The 21,121-nt window shown below is 43.2% G+C and overlaps 1 protein-coding gene across 9 annotated transcripts in view; it reads right to left on the bottom strand.

Annotated features, from left to right (window-relative positions):
• Positions 1–21,121, bottom strand: part of LOC146798382 (leucine-rich repeat and fibronectin type III domain-containing protein 1-like protein) — a 2,623,090-nt gene that overhangs the window by 1,173,536 nt on the left and 1,428,433 nt on the right. For all 9 annotated transcript variants that reach the window (XM_085625642.1, XM_085625645.1, XM_085625643.1 and 6 more), the window contains one exon: positions 225–323. The gene's annotated coding sequence lies outside the window, so the exon portion shown is untranslated. The remainder of the gene's footprint in view (positions 1–224; positions 324–21,121) is intronic.

Genomic DNA, 21,121 nt, shown 5'->3' with positions numbered 1-21,121 from the left:
ATGTATATTCTGGACGTGCTTTGACCATCCTTCCAAAAGCTATCATTTGACAATGGGGATCTCACATACACAGCCCCAAGATCCAATGTACTTGTTTGATGAAGCCCTACCCTATCAACATACAGGAGCAAACTATGGTGCATCTGGGCCTCAAAACATTTCTTTCATTGATAATACGAAATTCTTGCCTCATTCAGACAGACAACATGGCCCCTGTCTCTTACCACAACAAAGGCCGCATGAGGTCCCTGATCTTCTCGAAGATGATCCAAGTGAAATGGTTCTGGCTCCTGACCTGGGGCCTTCAGTTAACAGCAATCCACCTACCAGATGAGAAAAAAGTGAAAGAAGCTGTAAGTGAGTAAATCTTTCAAAAGACCATCAGTATGTCATGAACAACAATGTGCTGCGAGACATTTTCATCCTGTAGAGTATCACTCAGTTTCAAATTTTCACAAGGCTTGAAAGACCAAACATTGTTATATGGTACACAAAACCCTATTCCAAGTGAGATGGAGGTTTTGATCAGATGAACAGGTGTATTTCTTTGTTTTTTCCCTGCTTCCTCATCCACCATAGATTTTATTCGAAGTGAGTGAATCAAGAATAACCTGACAGTTCTATCATGGCGATGAAGTGGTGTTTTTCAGACCTCTTTGAATTATCAGGAGCGCATTAGTAGAGCTTGCGGTACAGACTGCATCTCTTGAACAGAAAGAGATGGGTGCTTTCTCTCTAGACCATACGTCTGACTGGGAAGTTCCTCAGCAGCGGGCTATAATGCTGTAAAATTGTATCTCTGGGTCCTGAATAATGGGTTCAAGTGAGGAAACATCATTCCAGGCTTGACTTTTCGATCATTTCAAACACCCTGACATGTTTTGTACGCTAAATAAAAAGAGGTTGGTAAAATCTCATGATTAATGATGAACTACACAAGTTACAGCCATAGGAAATCAAGATAAAGGGAATTAACATTTTAGACTACAAGTAATATATAGCATAGGAAATATTTAAGACATTTTAGCTCAACACACTAAATTATTACCATCAGCGTTACCATTTATTTTTACAGATAAAAGGAATGGACTTTAGGCAGTTGTCTGAATCATGGATTTAAACAGTTAAAGCAGATGGTCAATTAGTAGGATTATCAATTTGGAAGAGATATTGGTGTTGCTATCAAATATCACATGTGGTCGAACTCTTCCCGGTACTGCAACCTGGTATGTAAAGATAATTTGAGGACGTTTGAGCACCCAACATTTACTTGGCCACAATGCAACTCAGTTGATGCTTTGACCCATTAGATGAGGTTTGCATTAATATCAAACTTGATAGGTTCCAGATACCTTAATTTTGGACAAAGAGGCCCGATTATTTTTTTTTTTGAGGGGGGCAACGCTATTCTGAAATTTTGGCTAAGCATGGGGGAAAATGCAGTGCATAACCATATTTATTACCACCCAATAGCTCTCTCCTTAGAGTCGAGATCTATTAGCTCTGCCAATACTTTAATTCAGGTGCTGAACAGCATCAACAACAAGCATTGACATAGCCAATAGGTCTCGCCTTTGGGACCTTATAAGTGTTTAGCCATGCAACAGTTGCATAACTAAATACTTATAAGGTCCCAAAAGCGAGACCTATTGGCTATGCCAAGCAGCCGTGCGGCCTTGAAAGTGATTGAGATCAAACATCAAAGCGGCCGCAAAAGTGAAAGTAATCGCGGTAAAGGGCGGCGCGCGCGCCCGCGCACATGCACTGTAGCTCTAGGCTGGCCTGGTAGCACTTTTTGGAGCCCTCTCAATAAGTCTCGCCAGACCAGCGCATGCGCTGGGTCAGGAGAGATCTAAAAAGCAGTAATAAAAGAAAACTAAGGTGTGATGACGCAAGTGCTGTTGCCGGTCACATCAATCTGAAGGCTTGAGATCGCATCATGATGTATGTGTGTCTATGCGTTACAATACACGCGTGTGCCTACAGAATGACACAGATGCCATTTTCTTTTTTTAATTGCCCGCTCTCAGATGGCAGACACTGCATATATTGCTAAGGTAAACAAATTTTTTTTTTCATTATTTAACAGCGTTTTTCTTGTAGTGAAGCACCCAGCACCAAATGGTAGCTGATGAACCTCCAAATAATTGCAACATAAACAAAAAAATGCCAATGCCCGTAAGGGGAGGGGGAGCAGCAGAGGAGTAGGTAACAGGAAACAACTGGGAGTGGCAGGGGTGAAAATAAAAAGAAAGCTCCATGGGTGAGGAGGCAAATGTTTCAAACGAGGGAGAGAGCAATACAGAATGTAAGAGTGTAACTTGGAACAAAGTGGCGAATATTTGGCAATTTTAGAAGCTAATGTGGGAGAGAACTAGAAAGCACATGCACCGAAATCGAGTGCTTCCTTAAAAAGAAAAAAGTAGTTCCCTAAACCTGAGCTGTGAAAGGATACAAGTCAGTGCATCAAAAGAATAGTAAAGAGTGTATGCTCCAGGCGAGGGACAAACATAAGAATAGGAAGGAAGAGTAAATAACATTGAATAAGAAGGAAGGAAATGAGAGTCAGAACAAAGCTAACCAACGGAAGTGCTAGCTACAAGACCACTGTAGGTTCTTGGTATAGCTCATAAAGGTCTTTTATATCCAGACAGTTACAAGCTGTCTGGTAGTGGAGCTCTAAAAATGACCTACAACTGTCGTCATTTCCTGTACTGGTGCACTAAAAAGGCTAACTTGCATGATGCACAGCCTCGCACCAAGGTGTATTTAGAGATGAGTGTTCACTGTCTAGTATAGGGGTCGTACTGGATGGACTTCATTCTAGTACAAATTACTATGCCTACACAAAATCTGAACTAACCCACACATTGGATGTTTGCTGTGCACTGTAGCACACATGCAATGAGCGGGTTGTCTGGAGAAATCAAACTATTTACCCCTTGTAGGAGAGTAGGATCTGCTTCACATGGGTACCCCCCACTTTTTGCTGGTGTTTCACTGTTTTTCGACCTTAGTCTGGCTGTGGCCCTGCTAATCAGGACCCCAGCCTAGCTGCTTCTTCTCTAAAATGGTTTCCATGTACATTAGGTACATCTCTTATTGGATTCTGGAGTGCCTTATAAGCCCCTAGTATATGGTATACTATGAACCTAGGGCATAGGTAACTCAGAGGCCTATCAGGGGCTGAAGCATGTATTATGCCACCCCTGGGAAGCACTCCAAAATGGCACCACAGGTCTGCTACTGCAGCCTGGGTAAGGGTGTGCTTGCACCCCTTACTGTGGTACCTATATCACTATCATTGCACACACATATAAAACCTATAAGTCACTCCTATGGCAGGCCTTAACAATTCTGAAGGCAGAGTGCTTGGTTTTTATGTGAGAGGGTGCCCCTGCATGAGCATAGCCCCTCTGCAGCGTTCGGAGTACCTCCTCTGATGCTGTTTGTGGTGCAGCCTGACCATATACTCTTAAGTGCATTATAACCCCGCGGTAAATGCTTACTTTGGGATGGCTGCATGGAAACATGTTGTGTTTGGTGTCAAACGCTTTGGAATACTACCCCCTGCCAGTTCTGGCGGCGGGGGTAGCATTCTACCCTTCCAGAGGGAGAGACATGTTCACACTGGTCTAACCCGGTAGGACTTTCCACAGCCCTGGCATCACAAAATTGATGCCTCTGCCACAGACACAGGTCTGGCCTCCTGCTGCTGAAGGGGAGGCCTGGACAATAGGTTTCCTGTCCCAGGGAGGTGTAACCACCTCCCCAGACAGGTAGATGTGTATTGGGGCTGGGCGGGATCACTCTCTGGTGCTTTGAAGTCCTGCATTGGGGGCACACTTGGTGTCCCTGTGCATAGTCCAGTTCAAACTGGTTGCAGGGGCTACCTGACCCTGCTCTGGCGCGAAACTGGACAAAGGAAATGGGTGTAACCACCCCTCTTTCCAAACCCTCCCATAGGTGGTTCCCTAGAGTATGTCCAACCCCCAAACTTAGTATAAGTATGGGAACCCAGTCCTTGCGACTTTAGATTACCCTGGACGAAACTCTGCAATATATATCCAGGACCTTCGACGTTCTACTTTAACTAGAAGACTGAAGAAATCTCCCTTGGGGTCAAGGAGTGACTCCCCTGCTTGGCAGGCACCAAAGAAGCAACTGACCGGTCTGCATCGCTGAAGCTCCCGCCGGACACCAAAGTCTTGGCATTACCAGAGGTGGATTTCCAGACTTCCCCGAGGCTCCCCTGAGTCCACAGCAAAGCTGAGGCCCGTGGCTATCGTGGGTGACGTGGAACCGTGACCCCTGGACACCGTGAACTTTTGCAGCAACACTATCTTCCTGGTCTTCCTCGAAGTTGTGCTTTGGGCTCCGTGTAGGCCCAGCCTTGAGCACCTCCTGCACCGAAGATTGCTGGCCTCCACTCCACGAGTGACCCGTGGGCCAGTTTCAAGTACGACTGCTTGAGGCTCCTTCATGATTGCTAGCCTGTTGGCTAGTAGGTCCCTATGAAGGCAACTCCTCTTCTACTTGGGCTTTCCTGGTTGCTCCAGATGTGCCCTGACTTATCCCTCAGACCTTGCTGGTCTGCACCGCAGTCCTTTCTCTGACTTCCAGTGACTTGTCGTTGCCAAGGCTTGTTGGGTCCATTCTGGTCGCCGACACCACAGCACTCGACAGACTTTATGGGAAAGCTCGAATCCAGCTCGTGGACTTCATCAACGCCTCCTGGACCTCGTGGCTGAAGAGTCAAGACACCCATCAACTCACCTGAAGCACCTGACATCTGTGAGCATTGGTCCATCCTGCCCTCGGTCAATGGCTAGTGACCCAGACTCTGTCCCCTCTGCTTTCAGGTTCCTTCCATCCTAGATCCAGGCTTGGATCTCTTCGGACACTTCTCCTCTTCAAGGCAGCAGCAGTTCTTTGCCAGCGTCCATTGTAATCGATGACGCGACCCGACACCAAAAGACACCTATACACCCGGCTTCCCTGGGTGAAGTAACTCGAGTACTCCAGTGCTCCCGTGGGTGCTAGCCCTAGAACTTCTTAAGTCCAAAAGGGTTTGGTCCTGATTCGATTCTAAGTGCCCCTAATCTTTAAATTTCCAACCGCGACATTGCCCATAGAAGCTAACAGGAACCCGCGGCTGTGTTTTCACACTGCATACAGTCCCCGTGGGTCCCCTGTGTCACTACCTTGGGTGGTTCCTTGGGGTCCCAGCGATTCGACAGGCTCTAGGCCTTTTGTCTAGTTCAGTCGTGGTTCTTATACCACTTTATTGGTATATGGTTTGGTAAGCCCCTAGGGCCCAGACGTGTATTTGTGCTGTTACTGTTGATTGCTAACTTGTAAATTAAGTACTTCGAACTCCAGACTCATAAAGAGACTAGAGGGGTGTGTTTTATCCTAAATACATATATTTTGAATATATACCTGGTGTGGTTGTCCTTTCATTTGATCATTCAAGAGATTATAGACTGGTAAAACAAGCTGCTTTACATTCCTTCAAGACTTAGCCTGAAGGCTGCTTTCCATAGCTACCACTAGGATAGCTTTCCATAAAGGTTGTCTTTAACCAATTCACCATAAGGGGTTGTTTGGACTGATACAAGGTGCCCACTAGAACTAGTGGACAGCATATATCAGGCCACCTTCTCACACCCCTTTTAACGCTTGCTTCAAGGAGGTATCATTTGCTGACACCAAGCCCGGCCAGCCTATCTTAGTATATTGGGCTTTGTTTAAACAACTTTGAGTGTCTGCACAGATCTGCCAAGATACACCAAAATAAAGCCCCCTTGAAGCAAAGTGCTGAGAAACAGGAAACAGTGTTATTTGCGTATAGAAACAGGCACCTTACCAGTGCAAAATACTTCTTGTGCTGGAAAGTAAATATCTTTGCAAGACTTTGTGTGGCTTTGCACAGAGACATTTTAAGGCATGGGTACATTAGTTTACTTGTAAGTCCCTTCTACATTGATATACCATATACTCAGGGCCTGTAACCTAAATGCTACAAGTGGGCCTGTAGCACTGTTTGTGCCACCCACACAAGTAACCTTTCAAACCTGTTTCAGGTCTGTCATTGCAGGGCTTGTATGTGCAGTTTATTGCCACTTCGACCCAACATTTAAAACCACCTGCCAAGCCTTAAATACCTCTTTTATTACACATAGGTCTCCCCTAAGGTAGGCCCTAGGTAGCCCTAAGGGCAGGGTGCTGTAAAACTAAAATGTAGGACGTACTTTTAAGTTTTACATGTCCTGGTAGAGACAAACAGCTACATTTGTTTTTCACTACTGTGAGGCCTGTTCCTCTCATAGGCTATCATTGAGGATTCCTTAGAATACTTTTAAGCTGTAATTCCTGATTAGAAAGGAGTAGCAAAATCATGTTACATTTCCTTGGAAGGATAAATCCTCTTTAGTGGTAAAGTTGGATCTGACATCACTATTTTAGAAATACCACTTTTGGAAAGTGGATAATTCTTTGCTCTGTGTGTCTGCAGCCTGTCTCTCCTATACATACCTGGACTGGGTGACAGCTACACTTTGTGCACTCCCTCTAGACACCCAAAAACAGAAGAAGGGTGGGTGTGACAGAGGATTAATCTGCATTCATCTGCATTCTGATAAGCCTTCCTGGGCAGGAAGGAGAAGAGGGAGCTCACACTTACATCTGAATTAACTGTGCCCTGTCCTCACACAAAGGACTGATTACCCCCCACAGATAGCCAAGCGGACAGGGCTGGGCTGAAAGGGGACATGTGCACTTCAAGGAGCTGCTTTAAAGTCACAACCCACTTCAAAGGGACATTTTGGTGTAAGTACTGGGACTCTGACCATGCCAAACCAAAACTCTACTAGACCTGGGAAGAACTGTGTTGGAGTAAAGACTGCTGTGCTATAAGGATTGCCACTTTGCCTTGATTAACTATTCTGAGGAACTGTTTCTCTGCTTTGCTAAGATTCCCTGCTGCCTTCTGAACTCTGCCCTGCTGAGGACAAGGACTGGACCCATCTAAGTTGAACCAAGAGTAACTCCAAAGGCTTGCTGGCCTGCCTCCTGTTTTCTGAAGTCTCCAGGATGCAAAGGTGCTGCTGGACTTTGCCATCAGCGACTCCTACTCTTGCCTGAGGTGTCCCCTCCAGTCCCGGGTCTCAGAAGTGAGTTCTGCATCTGTTTTGATACAAAACCTGCTCATCGTCACCACTGCGTCAGTTAGAACCAATGCATTGCCCTTTAACACCTATGCAGAGGCTGTTTGTTGACGCAGTTATACAGCCTCCATGGCCTGACAAAGATGCTTTGACTTCATCTCAACAGTGCTTGATGACGACGCAGTGACTCGACTACTTGGAAAAGATCGGCACATCGTGCCCTCGTCATCAACGGTTTGCTCCATCCAAGGTATTTTTTCAGCGGAACCTGCTTGAGTCTCATAGCTGGCCTGCCCTCCATTGCAGTCAGCCTGAACTCTGGACGTAACCCTGTATCTCGCTACCTCAATTAATCTTTTAGCGCTATTAACTTCTCAGCACTGTTTTTACATGTATTCTTTGAAAATTCATGTCTCGACTTCTACTGATTGGATTTTTGTCATTTTGGTTTTGTTTTGCCCTGAGAAATATTCTCTTTTTCTAAACTGTGTTGAGTCTTTTTGTGGTGTTTGTATTTTGTTACTGTGTGTGTGTTTGTGTGTGTGTTGCATAAGTACTTTACACATTACCTCTTAAGTTAAGCCTGCATACTCTGTGCCAAACTACCAGGGGGTGAGCACAGGTTATTTTAAAGTCTGTATCTATCTTATCCTGACTAGGATTGTGGTACCCACTTAAACAGGGTGCAAACCTCTGCCAACTTGAGACCCAGCTTCTAACATGTACCTTTACCTCATAATCAATCACTCTGTACCCAGTGTCATCTTAACAGTTTTGAGGTATGAATTCTGTCACTATTTGCGTGACAACTTTCTAGAATCTTAATGTATATGAAAATGGCTATAAAATTCAAAGTTGATAGGAGCAGGGGAGCACAAATGTTATCTATCCTGGGGTCTCAGAAAATCACTAATATGACACAGGCTTTATGGCGGCACAAATTCTTAGCAAATCTGAGACAAAGAGCCTGATTTAGATCTTGATGGCAATTGTCCTGCTGTTGCTTTTCTGTCAGATTCCCTGTTCACCTACTAGGTGGTCTGTCTACTCTATTTAGATGCTTGTGGGCCCATGGATGAAAGACCGTCGGAATGTTGCCATCTCCTTCAGAATTTCTCACCCACATTGACAGCATCTTAGAGAAAAGCGGCTCTTAGAGGGAGTGCAGCCACTTTGTCCGCAGTGTCAATCACAATGTGAATTTTTGCCAGCGCAACTGTCGCGGCAAAATTTCCACACCTGAGTTGGTAGATTGAAAGGGATATAAGGCAGAAACACACCTTTTCTCACTTTCACACTTCCTTTTCCGTCATGTAGCCGATATTCCAAGTCCTGCCTCTGCTGCTTCACCACAAAGCAAATCAACCCCATCATGGCTGGAATTGAAGGTAAATTCCTCTTTTACCTGTTACCTTTTGACTTGTCTTTTAACATTTGCACTGGACTCGTGCATTTTTAAATCTCTCTTACAGGCAATAGCATACACGCCTGCATGATTACATTGTATTTCTAAACGTGGTGCAAGCTGCCTTAAAAAAATGGACACTTACACAAAAAAGGACATCAATCCAAAAATCTAAAAGTGATCATACAGGTGTGTTTAAATAAATTGCAAACATTGTTAAATTAAAAACATATGCATTACACATCATTGGGATAAGTGAAATGTAAAATAACGTAAAAATTGCTCTAGCCAAGATATAGAATTTACTTTTTAAATACCTATAAAATTAATGCCAGTCCTAAACTTGAATCAGTTAACATATTAATGCATGTAATATTTCCACTTTTCTAGTACAATGTCTGAATTTTATCAAATTTCAATTGTCACATTATTTTGTAAGGTGAAATGCATATGTGTTTATGCCTATCACTTATCAAGTTGAAATAAAAAAAACCTGTATTAACACTTAAAATATTATTAAAACATCTATTTGTTGGCACAAGTGTCCATTATCATGATGAATCCTTGCACCTAAATTAAAATGACCAACACATAGGGGCATATGTACAAGCTCCTATCGCCACCACAACGTTACTTTTATCGGCGTTGTGGTGGCGATAGAGGCTTAGCTTTATTTACAAGGCAGCGTTAAGCCACTTAACGTGGCTTAATGCTGCCTTGCTAATAAGCCCGCTTTCACAATATGATTAACGTGTAAGGGTTGGGCAGTGGGTGTTGTGGTGGGCGTTCCACTGCAACACTCATTGATTCTGAAGCTGCCTCCTATGTACAAGGGCAGTGTACATAGGAGGCAGTGCCAAAATGTACAATCGCCATCACAACGTCACTTTTATCGACATTGTGGTAGCCATAGGGGCGTAGCCTTATTTACAAGGCAGCTTTAAGCCACTTAATGTGGCTTAATGCTGCTTTGTAAATAAGGCACCCTTTCACGCTATGGTTAGCGTGAAAGCGGTGGGCAGTGGGTGTTGCGGTGGGCATTCCACCCTTTGATTTTGAGGCTGTCCCCTATGTACAAGGGTAGCATACATAGGAGGCAGTGCCAAACTTAAGACCAGGTAAAACCTGGTCTTAAGTTGGCGAAACAAGGAGAAATGCATTATTTCTCCTTGTTTTTTTTTCCATGTGTGCTGCCTTGTGCAGCACACATGGAAAAAGCAAAATGCCATGGATTGTTTATGTACAGGAAGGTCACCCTTCCTGTACATAAACAATCTTAAAAATAAAATGCCATTTTGTGACTTTTCTGTGTGCTGCATTAAGCAGCACACAAGAAAGTGACAAAATTGCATTTCAGGATTGTTTATGTGCATGAAGGGACACCTTCCTACACATACACAATCCTCCCCTGCAAGCAGACACGTTTGCACTATGGTACAAGAGTGCCTGCGTTGGCGCTACACTGGTATGTGTAGCACCATCACAGGGGGAAATGCAAGCCTACTCCACATCGTTGTAAATATGATGCAGCCTTGCGTTTCAGAAGTTGCGGAGTGAAGCGATAAGCCATTCTATTGTACATATCCCTCATACAATTTTAACTAGTTTATGCACTTAACAAAGTAAACATTAAAAAAATCTGTTGCATTTCCTGCCATAATGGTTAATAAAAATATTCACTTCACATTTTAGTCATAAACATTTCTAGGAATCAAACGATTCCAAATAAAAATTACTGTCAGGACAAACTTGTAGAAATTAAAGATAGTGGTTTTATAACTTACATGAGATACTTCTCTCAACAATTAACTTTAATATAATAAATAGAAAGAGAACCAATAGTCTCTGATTACTGTGCCCTTGGTGGAAACTTGCCTCCTATGTAACTGCCACGCTGAACCTCCTCAGGAAGGGGCATCTAGTGGGCACAGAGTAGGTACATCAATTATCTTTCTTGGTAGAGGTGTGTTTGGGAGGGGTTGGTTTGCAAGTGGTGGAAGGGCTGGGGTTTTGGAGGGGTTTGTTTGCATTTGGAAGGGGTGGTTTTGCATTTGGAAGAGGTGAAGGTCAGACAGAAATAAAAGCAGAACTAGGATAAGGGTAGGAAGGGTGGGAGAAGACAGGGAGCTAGAGTGTGATGTGCGTGTGTTTGTCTGTAGTGCAGTTACATGTGGGTTGGGGATATGTGTTTCTTGGCAGGTGTATGCTGGTTGGGTGAGTGTGCAGTTGAGGAGGTTGGTATGGTTGGGGTGCTTGTAAATGTGGTGGTTCTTGAGGGTGTGGGGCTTGTTAGTGTGCTTGTGGATGTAGTGGTGGTTGTGGGTGTGCTAGTGGTTGTGGATGTAGTGGTGCGTATGGTGCTTGTGGGTGTGGTGGTGGTGGGTATTGGTTTGGTGGTGTTTGTGGGTGTACTGGTGGTTGTGGGTGTGGTTGTTGTGGTTGGTGTGGTGGTGGTGGTGGGTGTGGTGGTGTTGGGTGTGGTTGTGGTTGTGGTAGGTGTTTGTGTGGTGTCTGTATGGTAGTTGGGGATGTGCTTCTGTTTCTTAGTGTGTTTTTGTTTATGTGTGCAGGTGCTGCTTTTGTCTAATGTAGTGGGGGTATTCAAAGGAGTGAGTGTTCTTGGGACAGGACTGGGAATTGGGAATTGGGATGGGGAAGGGGCTGATTTGGGGCACAAGGTTGGACTAGTTGGAAGGCTGCGGCCAGTGAGGAGTCTAGTCCTGTAAATGATCTCTGCAGGCCAGACTTAGCACTATAAATGCCTTCCAAATATGCTACCATTTATTGCATGTGGCAACTAAAACAGTGAATGGCATTCAGGAGTACAGTCTGGCCCGCAGAGATGTTTCATAGGAGTTCACTAGCTTCCTCAATCAGTGCAGCATGGGGGACAAGGGCAGGGGTGAGGTGCTTGCAGCAAAGGAGACCCCACCCTTTTTAGGGGCCTGGCTTTGGCCAACTGGGGGTGAGCAAGTGCGAAAGTGAAGATTGGTGTCTGGGTGGCAGACAAGAATGCAGGTGGAACAGTTGCAGTAGGGTCTGCCACCATTAGGGACTACTGGTTATTGGAGGCCTCTGAAGATAGTGTAGAGCTGGTGGCCTCTATGCCAGTCCCCTTGCCCTTCGTGCCATTGCGTCCATCCGTGTCAGTGGTCTCAGCACCCGAAACACAGTGGCCAGCTGCTTTCCTGCCTACTTCGCCAATTTCTCCTTCACCTGCTCCTGATGATGCTGATGTGACATTTACAATAGTTTTATTGTATCTGTGTAATAGATCGGATCATGACCTTTGATCTCAAAACATTTTTCAAGTTTTCATATTTCACCTGCTTCAATGCTCTCAAACTTTGGTTCTAGCATATCATTATCTCATGAACATAGACAACATTTTCAGAACTCATTTGGTTACATTTTTTAATTCCCCATAATAGGGTATGTATGATCTTGTCTCTTATCCATTTTTAATTCTCTTTAGGAGCTCTTTAACACCTCTGAATGGGTGGGTTTTCTTGTTTAGAATAGTGAACTTATGTCACCAAAAAGGATATAAATCAAAAATACCCTTGTACACTGTGTTTACAAGGCCAAACAAATGTGCAATGTTTTCATTCACAAAAAGTAATATATGAATCAATTTATGTCAACAATTACTGCAATGTTGTACCAATATTTATATAAACTGAAAACCAGGTTCCTTTCACAATGGCAACACTAACTTCAAGCAACTAAAGTATATTTCAAATGTAAAAAATATTATATGTATTCAATACTGAAGTACCTTATCAATGTATCACACATTATGTATATACCTATGCTGTTGAAGAAAATAAGAAAGATATTTTTGGGTGCATTGACAAATGACTTCTAGAGCATAAGTAAATACATCTGCCGTGATACATCTCTAATCGGTTTCAGTACAGATCAAAAACATTTTCACATTTGACTACTAATATCTCTAGCTATTTGAAGTATGCTTTAACATTGTGAAACGTTGTACAAAATATGCTGCCTTTCACTTTATGCAAAAATTGGTACATCACTGTAAATATTACATACACTGATTCCGATATAATTTTTACATCAAATATTCACAAGCAATTCACACTAAGCAACAGATTAATCCATATTGTGTTTCTACATTTTCCTAATGAGTCATGAGTTGGGCCTGAATTTTGAGTTTTTCAGATTGGACACTCTAACATATATGTGAAAGAACATCCCATCTGCAAAATTCCCTTTAAGTATCCCATTCTCCTCCATCATTGACATAACAAAGGCCATTGAAAAATGGTTTGGGATATATCTTACTCTGTCCCAAATGTGTACACATTCCTGTATGTGTTTTTCCAAAAATTGTTTGCCTCTCACAAATATGTTCCAAAGAATAGACTGACTTACATGCACATTTGTGACAGAGTAAGGCATCCTGCACATCTGTCACTTTTAACATGAATGAAATAGTATTTTGTAACCATAACACATTTAGGAAATGTTTTGAATCTAAAATGTAGCCATTTAACCTGATTTTAGTAGACATTTTGGCTCACTTGACCACTCTTGTTTGTGTATAAAACCAACTTACCTATGTGATGTTTGGAACATCCACTGTATTATAAGTGTATGCTATGCTATGTCACCTGTAATAGGGCTAACCTTACATCATTCACAATAGGGAAGGGGCATCACACCTGACAATACAGACTGGTGGCTTTATTGTGCAGGCAAACATGTGTCTGCTGAAACCAGTCCTTTGGTAGTGATCAGAAATCAGGTGACATCCTTTTCCACAAATTCATAAAAAACACACTTCAATCACTGCACTTCACTCAGGAACTCAAAGGGACATTCTAGCCTGTGTGTTAAAAAATAGACAGATTTACAAATACATTTTAAACATGTACCTGTTCCTCTGGTAAGCCATAGAGCTGGCTATACAGGGACAGAACCTCCATTGCCAGCAACTCCAGCTGCTTTGGTGAGAAGGCTGGTGCCCTGTCACCTGCTCCTTCTGGCATTGTGTCTCCCAGACATCATAAACAGCAGCAAAAGTTAAGGCAGTCTTGTTGGCTGTGGTGTTAGGAGGCAAGTGGGCTTTTTTGAAATGGTGCATACATGTTCCCAACGTATGTGTGTGGCAAAGGACACATCCATTGGTTGTCCTCCATTGCTTTCACACACATTAGCCTATGGCTGGGTCTGTCATGCAGTTACACACCCACTAGGCAGTCAACTTCCAACGCAGACAACTAATTCCAAATGTCCGGACGGCGAGGTCAGGGGGCCGTAATTTTAGAATGTGGGATAGTGTGTTTGTGACTGTTACCACCACTCCAAATGGTGTCTAATTTGTTTAGATGTCAAAACACCAATGTAGTGTAAATTAGTGCCTTAATGTGGTTTGTTGCAAGATTTGCACAATGGTGTTTATAGCTCAGTTGACATTATTTATGCAGACAAAATAAAAAAACAAATAATATGGAAATAATACATTAATGTATTCTTTACATATTTGAGGAATCTGTATAATTATGTATTTAAAATGTATATGTATTGAAAACTAGATAAAAAATGTGGTTTAATTTTAAAACATTGTTGCAAACATTTAAATTTTTTATTTTTCAATGCAAACATATGAACCCAGGGAGAGTGAGGAGACAATAGCCTCAAGTGTTCTGACCATTTCCAGACCTTGTCACCATGGAAGAATGGGATATTATCAAACAATTCAGATTGAATAGGTAAACAATTCTTGGTCATCATTAGGTACAGTCAGAGCTTTTGCCTCACAATAGAAATCCCACATCATTAACACCAATAGTCACACATCCTGGCAGTACTACATTTTATGACCACAGGATTATTACAATACATTGTGGCACTATCCGGTGCAGTTTCACAACCAACTTTTAGATGTTTACTACAAGATGTTCTTTCTTTAATGATGAACCACATCAACAGCTTCATTCAGTTTCCTCAAAAACCAGTATTTTGCCAATATGAAGGGAGAATTGTATGCCTTGGGTTACCTACCACAAGTGGTTGGTGCAATTAATGGCACACATATTGCCTTAGTGATACCACACGTCAGAAAACAAAGGTACTGCAATTGAAAGAACTTCCATTCAATCAATGTACAAATTGTCTGTTTACCAGATTTGTAGATCACAAGCGGGTGTGTGTGTTTTCCTGGATCAACACATGATTTCTTTGTACTACAGAACAGCAGCCTACCCCTGCAAATGTCACAACTTGGGCCTGAGAGGACCAGGATTGTTGGTAAGTACTCTCTATCATTGTATTGTTTGGTTAATGTAAAGTGTAATGATCTATAATAGTGTAAAATTTTTTGGCTTTCTTTTTTTGCATCCCATATAGGAGACCTAGTTTATCCTAACTGACTATGGTTTTTAGGACTACTGAGGATCCCAACAACGTTATGGGAATTCTGCTTCAATGATGCCCACGGTAGAATACAGAGCCCAGTGGAGCAGGCTTTTGGGTTCCTAAAGGCCAGATTTCAATATCAGGACCAGACTGGTATAGCCCTCCTCTACTCACCCGAATAGTTGAGCAAAAACACATATTGCCTTAGTGCCACCACACGTCAGAAAACAAAGGTACAGCAATTGAAAGAACGTCCATTCAATCAATGTACAAATTGTCTGTTTACCAGATTTGTAAATCACAAGCGGGTGTGTGTGTTTTCCTGGAGCAATCCATGATTCCTTTGCACTACAGAACAGCAGCCTACCCCTGCAAATGTCACAACTTGGGCCTGAGAGGGCAAGGATTGTTGGTAAGTACTATCTATCATTGTATTGTTTGGTTAATGTAAAGTGTAATTTTGCATCCTATATAGGAGACCTAGTTTATCCTAACCGACTATGGTTGTTAGGACTGCTGAGGAACCCGACAACGTTATGGGAATTCTGCTTCAATGAGGCCCACGGTAGAATACAGAGCCCAGTGGAGCAGGCTTTTGGGTTCCTAAAGGCCAGATTTCAATATCAGGACCAGACTGGTATAGCCCTCCTCTACTCACCCGAATAGGTGTGCAAAAACACTTTGGCATGCTGAATGTGACAAAGATGTTAGTTTATCGAAGTTTTGACACAGTGACTACTGTGTTAATTTGCATTGTTCATCTTTTAATGTTCTTAGAAAATGTTTCTTCAAATATATCAATTTGTAAGGTGTCTATTTCGTAATGTGATTTAATGAACCTTTTTGTTTAGGTCTGTTTTCTGGCCCTTCACCATGTCATCTTCATTTGGACATTTCAAAATTGTGAAATTTGCAGTTATATGTTGCAGTTACAAAGGAAACATGGGTTGATCCGGTAGAAGATACACACAGACTTTGAGTGTACATATCTTGTACTTCGACAACTTGCACAGTGACTGAAAGGGAGTTTTTAAAACTGAATTAGAGGTGTTTTCTATTGAATGTTGTCACCAACCCAATATGTGCTGCTTGAATTGTCTAACTACATTTGGTAGTTGACCCAAAGCACTAATCTCCCTTCACATTGGCAATATGCTCATTTTGTGATAAGTGTATGAAGCTGTTGATGTCTCATCAGTGTGAAAATAACTTCTTATAGCACACCACTTAAAGATGGTTGTGTCATTCCCCCACATACTGCAACAGTGTATTGAAATGATCCTGTTGCAGAAGATCTGACTCCAGCTGATGACATAATTAAATAATATTTTGCCTATTGAATATGATTGTTTTGATTGTAGTCACTTCATCCATGGTGGCAAGGTGTGGAACTGGAAATGTAAAAATGGCGCTGAGTAGTTGTGTTATGTATGGTTTGTTATGTTTAAGAAAAAATGAACAGACTAATCTTTTTCAAATGTAATAAAACACTATTTGATGAGTGTTTGGCATTTGTATTTTGTTGTCATGGTAGAAAATTGTGAGATACATTACCTAATTGCAATTCATTCATAAATAAACAATCATTTTATTGTTTACATTTTATAATGTACGATGGAAGAAAAAGAAATGTGTAAATACAATAAAGAACCATAATACCAGTCTTTGACTTTGTTAGTTTTGCTTTTTATTAAACATATCCAAATAAACTAAAAGAGGATGAAAACCAAAAAGCAAACAAAAAATGAAAAAGTCAGTCATGGTGAATGAAACCATTATTGAAGTGTCAAAATAGTTTGAAGTCCAATGTTCAAAAGACAACTGGCATCAGAGAGGAAAATGTGTCCAGAAAATAGTCCACAGAGTGAATGGTAGTCACACACTGGAGGACATTAGGTTATGCGTCTCTTGGAGGTGGCAGTTTTGCCATCCTCTCCTGGTTGTCCGTATGAATGTGTGCTCCAACGAAGGGCTGTCAGATCCTCAATTGCAGGGACTGAGGTGTGTGCAGGTGTTGCCTCTTGTGGCAGGGCTTCCCTTTCTGTGGCTGAGGCATATGTGGTTGGCCCACATGTTGCTGACCACAGGAAGGGGCAGCTGGAGCTGGAAAAGCCCTGCACACATGGGTGTAAATGTCATGCAGCGTCCCGGTCAGGTAGCACAAATTGGAGTTCAGATTCTACAACTGTACGTTGTGCTCCCACTGCAACTGCTTCATCTCCCGTAACTTTATAACAACCTGGTCCATCATGTCTAGGGTCTGATGGAGGGATCCCAAGACTTGGTTGATGGTGACCTAGGTAACAATAAACCCAGTGGCCTCACTATGCTGGCCCACAGATTCCCTCACAAGACCCATACACCCACTACTCTGTGCCCTTGACATAGTGTGCCCCTGTCCCACTGGCTCCTGGCTAAACTGGAGGTTATGCTGGTGGTGTTGTCTCAACAACAACAAGGACTAGGGTGCACAAGATCGGTGTGATGTTGGTTTGGATGCAGGAAGTGGAGGTATCCGTAAGTTGAGGTGTTGTAACAGCTGGATGGGAGGTGTGGGTGAGGGCCGAGTGATACTCATTGGAGCCATCTGCCCAGGCAGACTAGATGGACCAGGCTGCTCCTCTTTATCTGGACTTTCAGGAGTGCTGTCCTCCCTGAAGGCTTGAGTGTGGACTAGAGTAGAGGTTTACTTAGTGACAGTAGTTTGCCAACGTGATCTGGCTGTTGGACCTAGTATGCTTGTCAAAAAATAAATACATTGTAAAAGTGTGGATTACACATCTAATGAGTTTTAAGCAATAAATGTAGCAACCTAAAAGGGAAAAAGAATTTGATATCATGATTATACCTTTCAGTGGTATTGTAATTAATTACAAAAACAGTTTTTAAGGCAAAACTACTTCAAATAAACAGGTAAGAAGATGTCCTGAATTAAAGAAAATATTATTAGCTTTACATGAAATGTACCAACCATTCAGCACAACACAGTAGGACAGAGAAATGTGAAATTAACCATCCAAGTCCTAGCAAACATAAAAACAGACATTTACACAGTTTAGAAGGATGTTTAGCATTAGGAATCATATAAACAGTCCAGAGTACATTTTTCACATATACCACTTATATTCAGCATACACATTTACATACATTAAAATGTTTAGGTCAACAATCTTTGATTTGTGAATCTAATGACATCATTTCTATTACATGACAAGAAAAGGACAACATTCAAAAATCAACATACATAATTTTCAAAAGAGAACATTAATAAGAGACTGATTAACAGGGGGGCTCTGTCTACTGCTGTTTAAAAGGCCCTGGCTACTATACCTTGCTGCTCCCTTCGCCTGCCGCCTGTCTCCCCTGCCGCCGCTGCCATTCTTGCATCCCGGCGCGGCCGCAGTGAGGGGAGGACTACATCTCCCACCAGTACTTGCGGCAGGAAGCCGCACACGCATCCTCGGCGGCCAGAGGTGTACTTAACTCGAGGAGAGCCCCGGTGGAGCGGGGACTCTGTCTACTGCTGTTTAAAAGGCCCTGGCTACTATACCTTGCTGCTCCCTTCGCCTGCCGCCTGCCGCCTGTCTCCCCTGCCGCCGCTGCCGTTCTTGCATCCCGGCGCGGCCGCAGTGAGGGGAGGACTACATCTCCCACCAGTACTTGCGGCAGGAAGCCGCACACGCATCCTCGGCGGCCAGAGGTGTACTTAACTCGAGGAGAGCCCCCGCGTCGCGGGACCGTGCACGGGTGGCGCCGGGCTAAGCCTGGGCAAAGGGCGGGCCATCTGTGGCCGTCCGTGGCTGTACGAGGCTGGGCTGGGCCTACCCTCTGTGATATATTGGGCCCCCTGGCGTCCTGCTAAAGGTAACGTTCCAACCATTACGGGGATATTCATCTGTGTTGTACTTCTCCTTTCGTCCTTGTTTTCTTCTCCTGGTTTGGTCACCTATTACGATTTTCTGACACTAACATTGTAAGTTATGGGCAAGAGGAAGTTGCTAGATGTCACTGGAGCGTCTCAAGCAAACATAGGTGGGGCAGCCAAACGGAAAAAAGCTAAGATGTCCTGTAAGAAAACCCTATCGAATGGCCCTGCTGCAATGGACCGTATTGAATCTTTGGTTGAGGACTGTGAACTGATACTACAAGTTGCCCCGGATGCAATATCTACATCCGGGACGGAACCTCTCACATCAAGAAAAAAACGATCTGGCACTAAGTCCATCCCTCAAATGTTCAGTAAAATACCCCCTCGCCATCCAGCACCTCAAAATGAGGAGAGAGGGAGTGATGAGGGAAGCGCTCTGGCGGCCAATCTTGGACCAGATCTTATGACAATTGATGTAATCCCAGTACCCCTTGACCCCGTAGTGATTGTGTGCTCCAACCGCTATGCAGCCTTAACTGATAATTCTGATTTGGCCGCACTACCTGAACCGGACCTAGAGCCTGACCAACGACTTCTGACTAATATGACAAAGGAATGTGAGCCCCAAGATAGAACGGGTGGGGGGGTATTAGATGTCAGGCAAACTGTTGATTTGTTAAGACAGGAAATTGGTGAAATGAAAATACTAATCTCTGAACTGATGTCGATTATCAAAAAATCTGTCCCACACTTTGTATTAACCCCTACTGACAAACCTCTATATCCCGCATCTTGTATTCCAACTCAGGCTGCCACCTTAAGATATACTGAAACTATGGGTAAAGGTGTGGGGCCCCTGGAACTCCTATCGTGGCGGGATCTGTACCCCGCCACTGACGCCCGACTTGGCGGCGGCCCTGTCTCCCTAGTCTGCACATTCTCTTGACTCTGTGTTATCGTGACCACTTTGTCTCTGCCCCTGCCCTTCCCCCCCCTTCTATTCTTGTAGGTTGGTAGCGCCCTCCCGAGGGGAGCACATACTGTTGCCTAGACTTTTGCCGCCTTGTGGGTTTGTTTTTCGTTTTTCATTTAAAATGAAACCGCCATTTGGGATGTTTGGGCAATGTGGCCGCAATTGATATTTTTGATCTGTGGGACTTTTTACTGCTTGCATCTTGTGTTTATGAATGTGTTTCATGGTCTCACTGTCTACTAGCGGCCGGCCTGAAGGTTGTAGGCCCATACTTGTATATCTCTTGCACTTTGTAATAAAGGTTTCCCCAAAAAAAAAAAAAAAAAAAAAAAAAAGATGTACTGAAACTCACACTTCCCCTGCCATTTTATCTGAATGTAGCAGAATAGAACCAAGGGCAGCGCACAGAGTAGGCCCTAACTCTGTTAACCTTCCTAAGAAGTCCTATTTGATCCCCACCCTACCCAACCATCTTAGTCAGACCAACCAATTGCGTAGTAATCTTGACTCTTGTCTACCTATACCCTCCAATTTAGCCAAAACATCTCTAGCCCCTAACAAGCCCACGGTCTATATGGTTGGGGTTCCGCTAGCAAAAGGTAGAGAAGACGAAGGATCATTAAAAAATAAGGTCACCCATTGGATACGTTATGTTAGAGGTTGTCGATCCCTAATAAGGGATGGTATTATCGAGCACAAAGACATAGATCTGAGGATAGTCTCACAGAAACTGTTGAACTTACTCTGGCTAACCACTCCTTGGCTGAAGGCCTCTTAGCTTTAGAGTTTAGAACTTCTTCTTCAGATTCATCTGCCATCCAATTTAGGCGATATCCCCCCGTCAAACTTAATAGGAGAAGAGGTGTAGAACAGGACCTCAAAGAGGCAACCCACTCTGTGCTTGATAATATTGACTGACTAATTCCTGATGTGATGTTGTCAAGTAATCTAGGTACTTCTTCTGGTTATGATATGCAAAGGCCCAATCCCAAAAATCTTCTGTTACCATTCATAATATTAATGCTATCGATGTAGGTGGAGCGAATACACCCCAATTGCATCTATCCCATGTTAACGCTACTGACATCTCACCGCCCCCTCTCCCAAACCTTAAAATAATCTCATGGAACATTGCTGGCCTGCGAACCAAACTTTCTCTTCCAGATTGGAATGAGTTGATTGCAGGCCATGATATATGTATCTTACAAGAGACCTGGAGCCTTGTTCCATTACATAAACATGGCTATGCCTGTTTTTGTCTTCCAGCAACCTCGAAGGGGCGAGGACGCCCCTCGGGAGGACTTATAGTCTGGGTGAGCATC

The sequence above is a fragment of the Triturus cristatus genome, chromosome 9, assembly GCF_964204655.1.
Source record: "Triturus cristatus chromosome 9, aTriCri1.1, whole genome shotgun sequence".
Taxonomy (NCBI): Eukaryota; Metazoa; Chordata; class Amphibia; order Caudata; family Salamandridae; genus Triturus; species Triturus cristatus.
This window is presented reverse-complemented; position numbering and strand designations above follow the sequence as displayed.